The sequence below is a fragment of the Perca flavescens genome, chromosome 10 (genome assembly GCF_004354835.1).
Source record: "Perca flavescens isolate YP-PL-M2 chromosome 10, PFLA_1.0, whole genome shotgun sequence".
Taxonomy (NCBI): domain Eukaryota; kingdom Metazoa; phylum Chordata; class Actinopteri; order Perciformes; family Percidae; genus Perca; species Perca flavescens.
The window spans coordinates 11,110,882-11,127,159 of record NC_041340.1 but is presented as its reverse complement, the minus strand read 5'-3'; positions in this window follow the sequence as shown (position 1 = coordinate 11,127,159).

The window sequence follows — 16,278 nt, the reverse complement described above, 5'->3', positions numbered from 1 at the left end:
GCCTATAAGAAATAAAAAGAAATGCAGAATACATATTGGCTTCATTATCCCGACACAATGACCAGTTATCTTGGACAAATCAAGGGGAAATAGTTGTTGAAAATAAGAATGTGCCTGGAAGTCATCTGTATGATCTGCTGAAAAGTGTCACAACCCATAATAATGTTCCAGAACACTCTAGACCAAAAGGGTGGAACATATTTTTAAAAAACGTTAGCTAGCTTAAATGTGCCACTCTCCGTAATCCCAAACACGAGGGTACGCTGTTCTATTGAGGCTTTTAAAACTGTTGCATCATCTGAAACTAATACACAAACGCCTATGATTGTTCCACGAACCCTCGCACTCCTAGAGCAATAAGAATGGCCCCTGTATTTACACATGGTACACCATCTGCTTTACGAGCAACTAGTACTCCTAGAACATTTAGTATTACACCACCCATTGCTAAGACTCGCTGGTCTAGTTTTTAATCTTTTATATTTTCTATTACACTACTTTATTTTTTTTTTTTTTTAAACATATTTTTATTATTTTCTATTTTACTTTTTTAAAAACCTATTTCTATTATTACACTACTTTATATTTTACTTTTTTTAAAACCTATTTCTATTATTACACTACTTTATATTTTACTTTTTTTTAAAAACCTATTTCTATTATTACACTACTTTATATTTTACTTTTTTAAAAACCTATTTCTATTATTACACTACTTTATATTTTACTTTTTTTAAAAACCTATTTCTATTATTACACTACTTTATATTTTACTTTTTTTTTTAAAACCTATTTCTATTATTACACTACTTTATATTTTACTTTTTTAAAAACCTATTTCTATTATTACACTGCTTTATATTTTACTTTTTTTTAAAAACCTATTTCTATTATTACACTACTTTATATTTTACTTTTTTTTAAAAACCTATTTTTATTTTGTTTTTATTCTATTGAGGGGGTGTTTTCTATTTGATGTGTTTTCATTCATTTTGTTTTTGTTTTTATTCTATTGAGGGTGTGTTTTCTATTTGAGGTGTGTTTTCTTTATTCAACTATATGAAAAGTCAGTGTTGTATGTAAACATGTGACATAAAATGAATGTGTTTTACATAAATTTTCTATTCATGTATTTGGCTTTATTCGACTACGTGAAAATGCTGTGTTGTATGTAAACATGTGACATTAAATGAATGTTTTACATTAATTTTATCTGTTGAATGCATTTTTTTTTCTGTATAATTTGTTTTAAAAAAAATAAATAAATAAAAAAAAAAATTAAGGCATTATAAGAATAGTATATTCCACATTCTTTATTTTTTGAAAAGAAACATCATTACACAATTTCTACCTATAGGTGGAACATGAACATTGTACACATTTAAATTTCTGATCGTGACACACAACGGGGTGTATACTGCTAACAAAATGGCTGACCATTGTATCGTTGCATACAAGATTAGTGCCATACATGCTCAATACTTTTGTATAAGGAATCTTTTTCTGAATATGACATAAAAAGAAGACGCAGTGCTGGCCACATGTTGTAGAATAATTATTTTGCACTTGGATTGCTGAATGGTACATCTCCACACAGTTCTTTAAGAGGAAATTGCCAATTTCCTGAAAAAAAAAGGTAGGTGGATGTCCAAAGCTATCAAAGAACAAACCATGCTTGTTCTCTGTAATGTAAATACCTAGCCAGTGTTCACCCGGCATATTACTGGGCTGTGTATTTACAACGAGCATGGCGGGTAATTTACAAACAACTGTTTTTGGGAGATGATCGCATGGTATTACTCCTAAGAAATTTGTGTCTCTATTCATTCTTTTTCTGAGGGGCGCTGGTGAGTTCTATTGTATTCATCTTTAGTAGTGATCCAATAGGACTTGCCGTCTGTTAGATATTTCGATTACAGAGTCAAAAACTGAATAGCAGATAAGGGTCACAGTCCTAGGAAGTGGATTTCTGAACCGAACTTCCAAGCGAACGTTACCGTTCTTAATCAGTGAAACATTTCCTGAGCCCCCACCGTCAGGTTCCAAATTAAAACAAAATAGAGTATAACCAGCCCCAAAATCCTCTCGTGTTATGGCTAGTGACCTGTCTTTTAAATGGCGTCCTGTTGATTCAACCAGTTGATAATATTCCCGTACATATTGCCCTCTTTGAAAAAGGGGCTGAAAAGGACGGGCTGGGTGAGGCTGTCCATCGGCATAAAGGCTAATAAATTCTGTATTATAGTTTCCAAAATTAAAGGGGTTATGGGCATACGAACCTGTGTATGCTTCATTATCTACGAAAGCTATGACTACAAATTTAGGAATCTGTCCTATGAATAGGTTTTCTTGGTTGCAAACACGTGTGCCTGTAGGTATTGAGAAGGTTTTTAGAGCTACTCTGTCAATAGCATATTTTGCATTAGTATGCTGTAGGGCCCTACTATGAGCTAGTCTAACAGTTGGTGCCACTGATATTTTCTTGACAAATAGACTAGCAGACATTATTTTCACAGCGAATTGGACATTTCCAGGGGTCATTAGTGCAAAGTCATCTTTTGAACGTATGAATTTCAGAGACATGTCCACACCATTTAGCAACAATTTTTCTTGAAAAAACAAATCTGCGTGTACTGGTGCTATTAATTCAACAATACGGCTTTCGGATGTGTATTCACCCCTTTGTGTCAACCCCAAATTATCGCCTGTGATAGAGGTCTCATCCATTTTGCCCGCTGTGTCCTTACAAAATAGCCCTGTGCTAAATTGCGTAGCCAATGTGTCCTTTCCATAATTCAGAAGACATTCTATAACGGATCGATAAGGATACGTATTTGAAGACTGTGTGATCAGTCTATCACCCAACATTATATCTACTTGTGAAAAAAAGACTGCATCCAGGATAGTTTATAAAACCTACATCGGCTGCGTTAGCCAACAATGTGCCATCAGGGTTTGTAATCCTTACACGTGTATACAAGTATGAATCGTTAAGGTCGAGATAATCCTCCCGCTAGCCGAAATGAAAAATTCAATAGGACCACCGTCCGTTAGAGCTGACATTGGTGGGATTTCTACAAATGTAGATTTTTCGATAGATGTTTGTGTGTACGGTACTGTAAACAGGTCCAATTCGGTCTTCACACACTCTTCGGACTGATTATGAATAAACGCCATGATTGATTCTGTAAAATTAAAATATGTCTTTTGTCAGGGACAGAGAGCGTCGTTTGGAGCTCTGCGCCTACTGACAGATGCTTTCTTTTGAGAATTCTTCGTTTTTGGTGGTGTTTTATGCTTTTTGTTCACAGTCCGGCTCGCCCACATCCTGGCGGGCTTCTTTTTAATGCTTTGCGTCTGTACACCATGAGCCCATTGCCCTGTTGTCTGGATGCCACGGCGTTCCTGACATTAGTCACAACATCGCCAATAAAACCACTTGCTGCTGTTTTCAGATGGGGTTTGGCTATATTAAACCCCTTTTTAAAAGTGGAACAGCCATTCGAAATAAATTTCTGAATATCCCCCCTAATCCATGCCCATATTGTGTGCTGGCGCCTATGAAACCCGGCAACTCTCCACCAGCTTGATTCATGTAATAGTGCATATATCTTCCATCATCGGCTGTGTACGCTTTCCTCATCATTTTAATGATGTTTCACAGGTCTAAAATGTAGTTTGACAATTACTTTTCCGTATGAGAAAGGGATGTGTTGGTTCTGATCGTCTCGTAGTTCTATCTGAATATCAGTAATAGTCGAGCGTGACAACGAGGTGTAGTGAGGACTGTCGTAACTCAGAGTGGGCATGCGTTTGCTCTCATCAGAGATATTTATACAACGGAGCAGGGGTACATGACTATCACCGACTAGCTGGTAGTCCACAATGTCACTATAAATAAATATATTATAACGACCCCCATGGATGTCGGCCGGGTGTGGAGCTGAACATTTTAAATGGGGGCCAATGTGTATTTCGAACACAGAGTCTGGTATGAACCCAAGAATTTCGGCCAGACGTCCCCTAAACACAATATTCCATCCGTCTCCTCCCGTGAAAACAATCTTATTAGTGATAGGGTTGTGGCTCATAGTTATGTGGGCTAGGGCTGTGTTAGCAGCACATTTCATATTATATTCATTAACAATGCTGGCGATTGTATTATAAGAACCAACTGTTAGCCTTGTCTTGTTGTACATTTTCGTTTTTCGTGTCGATGAAATCAATCTTGGCATCGTTCTCGGTGAAACTATTCCAGATCCTGGGGTATTGAATTTCAATAAGACCAACTTCATACGGTGTTTGTAATATGATCGGTTTAGCCAGTTTTGTTCTGAATTGCCAAATCTTATTATTTGGATAAACTAATTGTGAGGAATTACTAGGCAGCGTAACAAAAAATCCGTTCTTATTCATAGCTCCAACACCTTTCACTAACAAACCACAATGACTAATATTACAAGACTGACCCCTCTCTTTTATCTTGCATCAACTATGTCTTTTTCAGAGATCCATGAATTGAATTTCTCAGGCCATCCTAGCCATTTCACAAGTACAAGCTTTTTACGGCCTATTTCCTTTCGAGACAGCACTTTCTCAATTTTAAACACTTGGTTTTTGTCTACAATTACAGCCTGTAACTCTGCTTCGTAAAAGGTACCTGTCACCAGCTCCCCACTATTGTCTTTCAGTATGTAAACAGGAGGAGTTCTACCTATACATTTTGATATTGTAAAAAACTCATCTGTAAAGGTCTGTTGGTAACCTTTACGAAAAATGCCTCTGTGCTTTGATATCCTAACGGTGTCCCCCATCTGAAATTTAAACAGCACCGTTCCATGTGGTTTCAGTTTGTACAGAGTGTTAAAGACAGTTTTCTCATTGTCTTTACATACGGAGGACGGAGCCATTTTTATTGACCTATGGTATGCAGAGTTGTAAGCAGCAACCATATCTTGTACTACCTCAATATATCGGCGTGAGTTAACAGCCGTTAAATATCTCCACATTCTGGTTTTGAAAGTCCTATTGAAACGTTCAACAACACTTGCTTTTATTTCATTCGATGTGGAAAAATGGTGAATTTTATACTGTGTCATCAATTTTTGAAAAACCTTATTATAAAATTCTTTTCCAGCGTCTGTTTGGAGCTTCTGGGGTATGCGTCCTTGTTCCAATATTTCCTTAAAGGCACTTGTCACAATAGGACCCGATTTGTTTTTAAGACATATTACCCAGGCATATTTAGAAAACACATCAATACATGTCAATAAATAATGCACATTATCGTTTTCCGATGAATATTCAGACATATCGACCAAATCAGCTTGGAATTGCTTGTCGATACCATTAACAATCACTCTGTTTCTTGGGAAGTGTTTCAATGCAGGAGCGTGCAGTGTATACGCATCCTGCCTCAGCAGAAACTTTTTAACCGTGGGTATAGTTGGAGACAAGCCAGTGCATTCTTTGACGGAATCACGAAGCCGCTGCACTCCTCCCAACCCTCCTGGGTGGGACGGATCATAGTATATCTTGTGCATAACCTTCTCCATGATTCATTTAAAACACAAGTGAACCCATTAGAGTTATGTCATTCTTTTTATTTATTTATTTTTTTTAAAACACTCTCACACATCCATACATAGTACAGTTATGAAGACAGTGAAACTCATTCTATCATAGACAGCATATTGGCTAATACGGATACATCGCTTTTACTGATTATGAATATATTCAGTTTTTGCAAATCCTGCAAGACATCAGTATACTGTTTTTCTTGCACATACAAACTCACTGTATCTACAAGCATTGTATACATAGTAAGTAGGTGAAAACTTTCAGCATCTTAAAATTGCGTGTAATGTTGGCTATGACGTCACAAAATGTTTCCACTATACTCTCACGTGTCATTAACATTGATAATAACATCTGCAGCAGATCCTCCCAAGGAGGGGTATTATGTTGTCTTCTTACAATCACCATCAGTTTTTCTAACCTACTCACAACTGTACGATCTACATCAGCACTCTTACATTGGTATTTTTCAACGTCGTTCACATTATTAGCAATGGCATGATCTAAAATACCAGATAAATGCGATACGTGATATCGCTCACTGATATGGTTATACATTACACCTAAACAATTCCCCATATTTTCACACTGTTAGTTTTTTTTTTTGCATATAAATCGCGCCAATAGTCCCCAATCTCTCTAATTTCGCTATTTTGACAACGTCGTCCCCTATCATAGAGTCATACATAGCACTGATTTTAGTCGTAACATCTTCAGCCGTTTTCAACTCGTACAAAACTGTTTCGGATACTCCCCTGATTCTACCCTCATCAGCTGTGAGATGTTTCAAGGACAGAAAACGTTGCACTACACCAATGAATTTATCAGTAAGGAGTCTTTTCATAAGCTGTTCAAAGTGGACAGTGTAGAAGTGTTCTGGTAGCCCCTCTAAACAGGCATGCTGATTCTGGCTTGGATGATTGATCTGACAGCCCGAACAAAGCTCTTCCAAATACTTGTAAAGAACAATGTTAAGAAGATGTAGAGACCCTGTTTTAACGCTATCTATAAACAAAGATGACACCACCCCATCCGTCTGATCAGGCGCCTCTGTGTCCGAACAATCAGCAACACCTCCCTGTTGTAATGTAGCATATGTTGAGGGGGTTGTTTGATATGCACATGTCTGAGGGGGAAGTGCCCCAAACAATAGAGATGGTGGCAGGGGAGGTGTAGGTGGGGATGGTAGGAAGTGTTCCGGCGATAGAGGTGGCGATGATGACGATGATGAAAGGGATTGAGGAGATCCGGATGCCTTTAGGGGTGCAAATAGCCCAGGGGTGTTAGGAGGCGTACCTGTGGGGGTCGAATGAAACCACTCCAGATCCTCAAAAAAAAAAAAAAATAACACATTACAATCACAGTAGCAAAAAAAAAAAAAAAAAATCATTTTAACTATTTTGGGCAAATAATTAGCACCTTAAAAATAGACCCACCATTTTGCTAGTCTTTGTGTCTGATGATTTTAGGTCTATAGAGGTTCCGTGGCAGGGGTAGAGACTGTTGGTCAGTGTTCCCAAATATCAATCTTTTTCTTATGTTCTCATAAGAACTCCTTATTTTGTCTCTTCTGATGACATAGTCGATGGTATCAAACTGTTTCTTCAAAATCTCCCAGTCACACCATTGTATAAAGAACACATTTTTAAACCATTTGTTGTATTCATCGTTAGATACAGGATACGGTTTTAACTTCCATTCTTCATGACCACGGGCAGCAACTAACTTCTCCCTTTCACTGCACAAGCTAAGGAAAATAAAATCCTCTGTAGGTCTAGTGAAACGGTCTGCTTCCACACGATAGATACTGGAGCCATTGCGACTATCCCATTGAGACACATACACCAGCTCAGGTAAGCCCGGATTGTCAAGATCCGGACAGACGACATCACGAAAAAAGCCCCAGTCTTTCACAGAGATTGTACAGGCTGTTTTGGCATTGCTAGATAGTTCCACAGCAACACTAGTGTAAACAGCTAATGTCACGTATCCAGCATTGTAGCGAATTGAATAACTGTATCCGTTGACACCAACATATTCCAGATCAGATGTACATGACTCAGTCATGCTTGTAGGAAAAGATCTCCGAACGGAATCGCTTCTTTCTGGGAGCCTGACTCAAACTGCCTGTTGTTCCAGTATTAGGCTCTTCGCATCCCCATAACTCTTCACGGTGGGCTAGGCTCAAACCAAATGTAGTGGGTCCTATTCTAGATGTCTCACCTTCTTCAACAAAAGATGATCCAGATTGTTGTCCAAATGCGTGGAAAGACATGGCTGAAAAACAATTCCTCTTTGCTTGCACCTAGAAGAATTAAAAAGTGAAACTCCAGCTGGCCTTTTGTTGTGGAAAAAAAACGTGGAAACAAGCTAGCTACCAGAACAGCTAAAAATGGTGGATAAAAAAAAGTGAGCAGTCAGCCTTGAAACAAGGGGTTTTTAAACACCACAAACCACACCCTGTAGGGCGTTTTTACAACCCACCAATAGCAAACCCTTCTTAACAGCTAACCATTGGTCTATCAGACGTTTTAACACCTTTTTACAAAATGTAAATAATGCCTCACCCCCACATAAACCATGACGCCAGCTATACCTACGTCATCACATCCGCTAGATGCGTGCGCAGTTTCGACGATTAGATGCACTACCATATTCGGCCACTAGATGGCGCCCGCGAGTACCAGCAACGATTAGATGCAATACCACATTCGGCCACTAGATGGCGCCCGCGGTGTGACGACGTTCGACCGCGACGTCATTACGTTCGCGGTATGCGCGCGCAACTTCGACGATTAGATGCACTACCATATTCGGCCACTAGATGGCGCCCGCGAGTACCAGCAACTATTAGATGCAATACCACATTCGGCCAATAGATGGCGATCGCGAGTACCAACGGGCACCCGCGACGTTACATGCACGCTCATATGACCAGATTACAGGGTGGGTTTGCGCGTGCGTGTGATGACGTCACATGCACGCGCAAACCCGCCACTCTTATACTACTGTCGCCGCAACGTGTAGTTAACATTTTGAAATGCGTGTAAAAGCCTCGGAATCTGAACTGAAAACAACGTTTACAAGCAAACACATTGACAAAAAATAATGCCCATAACAGGTTTGAATATTAAGGGCTGTCTAATATTCGTAATATAACAAAGTTCGGAGTCAAAGCCCTAACCCTGGCCCGCTGCGTCGAGGAGTAAACCTCTATATATGGGCGCCCGCTCTACCAACTGAGCTATGCGGGCACCATGCTTATATTCATGTTTTGAAATCTTTCACTGAATTTGCATGGGTCACTTGTGTGGTGGCAGGTCTATTATCTATATCTAACCCAAAGGATACCATGCCTTTCTGGATGTATGATAAGGAACTTGTAAGTGCCAGTCACTTCATTTCTTTTTATGTATCCCTACATATACTTACATATAATATCTTCGCTTTGACAACAGCAGTTAAAACTAAAAGTCAAAAAGTGTTAAATTGGTAAAATCTACATTACCAATGAAGGCGACAGATTTAAAATATAACACCTGTAACAGTCATGCAATCAAAACTGTGCAGCTCACTAAAAGGAAGTTAAAATATTGAGTACTGTGGAGCTGCACTATCGGAATGTAGGAACTGGTAACACTAAACAGCTTGTTTTCAGGATCTTTATTAAACAATCCTTCTTAGATAAAGATGAAATGAAAATCACGTGTATTTTGAAGAACTAGACATTGTTCAAGGGAACATTTGTCCCTTAATCTGTTACCACATTATAAAAGCAGATTAAATACTTGATACTGAGGAAACCTGCAGCTGAAAAACAGGCCAGTGTGAGGATGGCTGTACGTTGTGATTGTTGGTAGAGAAATGAGTTGGACAGAAGTCTGTCCAGCTTCCAGACTTCGATACAGATGAGTTACTAATAGTTTGGAAATGAAGGGGCAGGGGAGGATATTAAATTATCACTGCAGTCAAAAGAAAACCTTGAGATCTCTGAAGACGTATACTTTTCACCCCGCAAAAAACATCCATCTTAAACTATAGTCTTCCTTGACTAAAGGTGAAAATGTGTGAGATAACTGCACTGGTTCCCAATGCACTTGGAATTTTTTTTTAAAAAAGTGGTGACTTTGTGAAATCTTGATAATATCACTCCAGAGGTATCAAGATAAAATCACTTGAAAATTGCTTAAACAAGCCAGTTTGCTTTAGTTAAGATTACCTCACCCCTTTGGCAGATTGTGCCTCCCTTACTTTTGGAGAAATACGATTTGAAGACTCAACATTACACTGAATGACCTCTTGAGATGGATAGTTTTTGCAGCTCAGGAGAAAGAGAAAACCTTTTTCATTGTCTTGTTCTTTTTCACAAGCCTGATTTACAGGCTGTTGAAGCAATTGGGACAGACACACACACACACACACACACACACACACACACACACACACACACGTGTGGGCAATGCTCTCAGAGTGACACGACTGCACTTATGAATAAAGAACAGAATGAATAAAAATGCAAGAACACATACAGAAACATTCAGTGAAAATGTGGTTTGGTATTTGACCAGATGTCTGCACAAAGAAGAATTTATAGTCTTTCTGTTTTTGTTATTATGTAAAGGAAGAATTGCACTGCAGAAAAAGTGTAGGCACATTCGCACACAATCATCAAGTCTCGTAAAAATACAGACATTTCTTTATGGCATTATTGCAGGACAAGGGACTTTTAATACACACAATATACACGCACACACCAAAAGAGGCTCTCACACACACTCCCACACCTTATCGGCTTACAGTAGGTCAGCTAGGAAGATCATCTTGTGTTTCTTGTGTCCCTCTCTGTTCAGGGATTTGCCATCCCTCTCTGAGGAACTGTTAGGTAATGCTGCTCCGCTGCCCAGAAATCCTGCGATTCTTAAGAACACAGCCATACACCAAATGCAGAAAAAACTATCAGGAGCACCTGCTGTTTCCATGAGCCTGGCTGACTAGGTGAATCCAGGTGAATCCTCCGATCCCTCACTCCGCTCACCCAATAAATCGCCTTCTTCCCTCCTTGGACAGGTTGAAGAGTGATTTTTGAGCTGTGAGACAATTCATACGCATACATGGATTGTGTCAAAGCAGGTGCAATTCAATATCACAGTCCCCAAAACTGCCAGGTGCAATGATATATAAGGGGTTTAGTGTTGGTGACATTTCTTGAGAAGGGTGGCCAGTTCCCCCATAATATTAAGCCTCGAACCTCTTCTGGCTCACCTAAGGGTCTGTTCGTTATTTATTTTAGGGGCCACCGGAGGAGTTTTGGGACCTTTAGTTAAAATAGACATGACCCTCCCCTCGCCAGTAAACATTTTTCTATGACCCTCCAAATGCACACTTCCTGCATTACTGCATTACTTCAAATACTAAGTTACTCCTCTAATAAACTAGTATTCACATGAAATAAAACAATGAAACTATTCAGTAAAGGACACTGGGTAACATTCAACACACAAACTGGTTGCTATGGACTGTCACTAGGCTTCCTCCACTTCGCCGTTTAAACAAAGTGGAATAAACGTAAGTCCAAATCTACACAAAGCCCACAATCAATTAGTAAGCTGACATCAAATGTATATACATGGCATTTAGGAAACCTTTATTGCAACCTTGACACGGTAAGATGTCCAGACTAGCAACATTCATTTTTGTTTTCTACGTCCTGCTGCTCCCATCGTCAGCCAGGAAATATTTTTTTTTACTAAAGCAGTATATGAAATCAGATGTATTACCTACCACCATTTAGTTGTTTTGTGTTATTTAGCTAAGATATTTATAAAATATCTGGTCATGCCAGACGTAATTATTCCACTCATTTTTTAAACAATGCCATTATCTGTTTCAGCCACCAAGGGAGCAGTGCTCCCCGTGCCCCACAGCCAAACTCATGGCTCAGAGCCATCTGGTAGCGAAGGAGGAACGAGACTAAGAGCTACATGGAAAAATATGCACCAAACAAGCCACTTTGAAATTTTGCTGTTTCATCTGGACTAAAACTTTTGGATGACCCTCCCCCCAACAAAGAATAAAAATGACCCTCCCCTATTTTCCTCCAGTGGTCCATTCCATAAATACCAAACGGTCCCTAACTGTGGCAAATATTTTCATACATTTTTAACCCCACCTTTATCCCCAAATAGGGGATATTATTCATGTGCAGTGATAGATCAAATGTATGTTAACACAAAATGAGTATTCTTGTGTTTATTGTTATATGTGTATTGTTAGTCAAACTTATGGAGGGTTGGTGGTATGTAACACTTGTGCTTAATATATTTTGTACCCCTAAAATCGCATGTGGCTCCAGCCTGGCCCCTCCATTTGAAGTGGCTGAATCATAGACTCTGCTTTTAGTGTCTGTGACATCACTTGAAGCTTTGACCACCATTTTTCAAGCTTGTTGCTCTTTGGTTTTGGTTATTTTCAAATTCAAAATTTGGGCAAAAGGGTGATGCCTGGGTGGAGTGAAGAACAAATCTTCATGGCTCAATATTGGCACAGTCTAGGCCCAAAATATTCCTGTGAATGATCTTAAAATGCACATTAAAATATTTCATTGTTTGTATTTGTTGTAGTCATATACTGTAGTTGCAGTGTGTGTGTGTATGCAAGTATTGCTCCTATAGATAGTTTTTTTAACTTTTGATTTGAAAAAAGGTGCTTTTTCCATCTACCTTTTCATTCATAGATCAACAAGGTTAGGTGTCAAAGGTTCGATCACAGATTTGAACACATGACCTTTAGAAAAAAGTTTCCCCTCGTAACTCCATAAATGCCCGCGACAATTGAGGTCATTTACTTTCTCATTCTAGTGTTGCCAAAGTCAGTTCTGGGCAGTTTCTTTTGTAACCTTTTTATGTATTACTGAGAAGTCTTTGTGCCAAAAAAATCATTACCCCTGTTTCATGTTGACATTTTAAGAAAGTTCGAGGGAAAATGGAATACCTAATGTAAGACTTAACAACTGTACTTGGAATCAGTTATTTTCCTCTTGTATCTGTAAAAACTTAAAGTGAGATAAGAATTACTATTTTTTAATGAGATTTCTGTAACACTCTAATCCGTTTCATTCTACCCCTGGTTTCCTGTTACGTCTTGACAGAGTAATAAGGTCCACACTTTTGTTTTTATAGGTGTGAGCAGTTACTGTACAATATTCTGTGTAAATTGCCTTACCAGCCGGTGTGTCTCTCGAGTTTCTCTTATAATGAAATAATGATGACGGATGTGAGAACTAGAAATCTGACAGCTGAGGTGTGTGTGTGTGTGTGTGTGTGTGTGTGTGTGTGTGTGTGTGTGTGTGTGTGTGTGTGGCAGCATTTGCAAACTCTCATTTGAATCTTCCCCCCCTGGAGTGTTCATTATCTGTATGATAGGAGGCCATACTATTACTCCTGTCTCTCCTCTCAAAGTGCCTAATAATCTGCACATGACTAAATGCTGCAAATAACCTTGTTATATTCTTCACTGTTTCATGTTACTAGATATAACTGGCTGACTGTGACGGAATATTAACCGTTTATAGCCCAACAGCATGTCTTTACAGCAGCATGGCTAACATTAACAACGGAAGCTAAAGTTACCCACAATCCGTCAGGTGTATCTCAACTACGGAGCTGATAGTAGCCCAAAATACACAACACTTGTCAAGTAGACAAGTATGGCTGGGCGATATGGACAAAATCAAATATCACAATATTTTTGCCCAAATACCTCGATCGATACCGCAACGACATTGTGTTGGCTATTGATGCTTTAACAAAATATTTAGGCCTGCGGAGCGTCCTAGTAGTTGGAAACCGGATCATAACTCAGAGGTTGTTGGTTTAATTACGTGCAAAGTCTGCTGTTTTTTCTTACAGATTGCATCAATATATTTAACCCCTTCCTTCTCTCTGAAAGATTTTGAGTTCGAGCTTCTACTACATGTAAGAATTGAACTTTAATCCACCTGATGATAAAACCTGAAGCGGTTTGTTTCAACATTCAAAATATCTAAATGACAAGTGGTTTGATATGGATATTCTAGATCTAGTTTTCCATTAGGATTGAAATAACACATATGACATTACTGTTACAGCACCATTGTCTGGACCTTCCCTGTCACAATAATTTGAAGCCTGTGTAATTGACATTCAACAGAATCAGACGCCAACCAGTAGGAATAAAAGCAGACTACAGAGGCTGATGAAAAAAGTCCCCAGACATAACTTGACTTGACATGTGTTGCTGTAACTTGGCATTAGTGGGATGGAAATAGTTGTAGTCATGGATGTGATTTTAATCTTTAAATTTAGGACACTGCTCAAAGTCAAGAACTCACAATGATGCCTCTAAAGTTTCAGTTGACGAAACCAAACCAGTGAACCCACCCCTTTTTCTCCGATGTTATATTCATCTTCGTTTTCAACAGAAAAGAAGACAGGGCCGGATTTACTAAAAGACTTGCATTATAAATGCACTCACAATCTATGTGTATTGAGCGTCGGATTTACTAAGGAACCAGAAATGTCTTAAGAAAGGAAAGAAAAGTTTAGTTGTAACACGTAGGGATGTTACAGTTCATTGATGGTCAAGTTCAATGAAACTCCCTGTCCACGTTTTGTGTTACAGTAATCAGATATTGTCTTTAATAATAATAGCCTAATTGTTTAATATTTGTTTCTAATAATCAGTTTTAGGTATGCAATGAGGGAAGAGGCCTTGCAAACACTTGCACACAAACCAAACACAGCATGTATTTGGGCCAGAATGTGTCAAACCTGTGCCTAAACAACCGTTTTTTAAATAAATTATTATTGATGGGTTAGAACATCGGTTGAACTTTTATGCTAACATATAAAACTTTAACACTTTATTTGTTGCAGTTGATTGTTCTTGAATTGAATTATAAAATACAGCTTTACAAAAAGAGTTCAAATGTAGCACTTGGTGTTGACATAGCTCACACTTATAATGACACAGCAGCTCCTTAACCCCTTTTGTGACCCTGAAAAGGAATAAGCAGGTCAAAAATGCAACAATATGATTTTAAATTGTATTCACCCTGCATGCCTTAAAGCATCTACATAGATAATTTAGCTGTAGAGGTATTGCAGTATAGTTCTCTAGTGTCTCTCTAAAAGCTTCCTGGATCAGCGTTCGGAAAACAGGCTGTTATTAATCTATGACAGGATGAAGCACTGCCATGTGATCTGAATTTATTCTCCACTTATTCCTAGTAGAAGAACTACGCTCGATTTGTTCAAACACAATACTGGACGCTTTTGCAGATGGTTAAATGTTTTTTGGAAAAATCCTGGTTTGGATTAAGTAGAACAAAGCTGGTGTTGTTTTACTTTGAGAAGACAAAGAACGTCAATGAAAACATGCTATTGTTTTGAGGCACGGGTTAAGTTACAAGTATGTAAAATGTCATGTTGAGTTTTATTACATCCCAGTCGCTGGCAGGATGTTTGCTATTATGAGTGGATAGGCTAAAGGTCGGACTCCAGTTAACGTATCTCACAAGAACTCTGCTCTGAGTTTCAGAGCTTTAGGTTTTATTTCTGTTTGATCTACAAACAGAATTACATTGGTTTTTAGACACAACTTTGACAAAACTGTCATAATAGTAGATGTGAGAGGAACACAGGGCAGAAAACCCCTCTAGTTGAAGAGGTTTTTGCCCAGTTGCATAAATCTTACTCCAATAGTTATTTTTTTCTCTATTCTTTTTGTGTTTCTTAGCGAAAGACAAACCCCACCTAGACTTTTATAATTTCCAGCATATTAGTTCAACTAGAATTTTATGCAACCATTCAGTTACATAGTTCAGATATCCTGATGGCATCAATTTTTGTTTATAGATAGATTCCTGGACAACCCTGGTGAAAATTGGTGCGGCCTATAGAAAGTCAGTTTCAAACAAAGTGCTTGTTGGATTGCGGGATTGCTCCCCCACACCGTTCTGACATAGGATTTGGTGGGCCTCATCAGACCATTATGGTAACTTTTCAAAACCAATAATCCTACAAGTGAGCCCACTTTATGCAGCGGTTGGCCGGGTGTGCTAAGAAAGTTAACAGGAGAGTGACTGAGGACTTGAGGAGAGACTGACCAAAAGTGTGCGCTGTTCTACCTTTTTGAACGATTATTGTGTCATGCCCCTCTCTATGATGGCAGGCAGTGGAGGATCCAACCTGGAGATCGTGCCTACCACATTTGCTGCAGTACAAATTAATGTATGCAGCTTTGTATTTGAAGAAATTTGAGAAAATTAAAGCTCAGATGGGCCAATCTGGAATATTGCTCCTTATGAGGTCACCTTATGAGGTCATAAGGAGCAAAGTTACCTCCCCTTTCTCTGCTCTGCCCGCCCAGATAATTTGGCCCACCCATGAGAGACATCATGGCTTTCAAACGAGCAAAGTGGCAGTTGGTCAAGGCCACACCCCCACCCTCCACCTTGCCCCCCCTCTCTCCTCTTCAATAGCTAGAGACACAGAAATGGCACATACTAAGGAAAGATCATTGTGGGACTGGCTCTAGTGGCTGTAATTCTGCACCAAAGCTGAATTTCAGGAAAGAGACTATACTAGAGATTATTGTGTAATTATAATTATGTTGTTCCAGAGAATAGAGGGAATGTGATATTAAGATGTATTAGTGTTTCTG